The sequence below is a fragment of the Phyllobates terribilis genome, unplaced genomic scaffold, assembly GCF_046119375.1.
Source record: "Phyllobates terribilis strain yellow unplaced genomic scaffold, ASM4611937v1 Scaffold_392__1_contigs__length_1777392, whole genome shotgun sequence".
Taxonomy (NCBI): domain Eukaryota; kingdom Metazoa; phylum Chordata; class Amphibia; order Anura; family Dendrobatidae; genus Phyllobates; species Phyllobates terribilis.
This window is the reverse complement of record NW_027363152.1, coordinates 621,810-622,500: the sequence shown is the minus strand read 5'-3', so window position 1 is coordinate 622,500 and position 691 is coordinate 621,810. Positions and strand designations below refer to the sequence as shown.

Here is a 691-nt window from a genome sequence, read left to right as displayed (position 1 = left end):
TTAGCTCTAGAATTATCACAGTTGTCCGAGTCAACGGTTTGGAGCGATCAAAGGAACCATAACTGATTTAATGAGCCATTCGCAGTTTCACTGTACCGTCCGTGTGTACTTACACGTGCATGGCTTAATCTTTGAGACAAGCATATGCTACTGGCAGGATCAACCAGGTAGCCCCCCAACACGACTGGACCGCGTCGAGGTTCGGGAGAGGAGAGGCCTGCGGGAAGAGAGGGGGGGCGGCGGAAGAGCCCCGCGGCGGCAGGGCGCCCGGACGGAACGGGTATAGGCAGGGCGTGCGGCGTCCGGAGAGGATGCGGGATGGCATGGGGCTTCCCTGGGGGGGGCGGGGAACGGAGCCCTCGCAGCACCGGGGACATGTGCGGGAGGAGCGGCTCGCTGTGCGGTGCGTGGTCCCGAAGCGGCAGGCGTCTGGAAAACACCCCTTGCACGGGGAGGGCGAGGTGACTGGCCTCCGGAGGACGCCACGGCCGCCCCCGTCTCACCAACCGCACCCAAGGCAACACACAGGGTCGCTCGGGGAGATGGCGTGCGGGGGTGGGCCTATGTGGCGCCACCGTCTGGCTTAGACCTGCCTCCGCCGCGGGGGGTCCTCGACCCACCGGCGGACAGGCACGAGGATTGGGAGAGGGGGGCTGGCCGTCAGGGTCCGCCGCGGCTCCGGCACTAACCC

The 691-nt window shown here is 66.1% G+C and overlaps 1 pseudogene; it reads right to left on the bottom strand.

Annotated features, from left to right (window-relative positions):
• The window catches only part of LOC141224349 (18S ribosomal RNA), a 1,868-nt pseudogene extending 1,698 nt beyond the window's left edge, over nt 1-170 (bottom strand).
• Nucleotides 171-691: the final 521 nt, after the last annotated feature.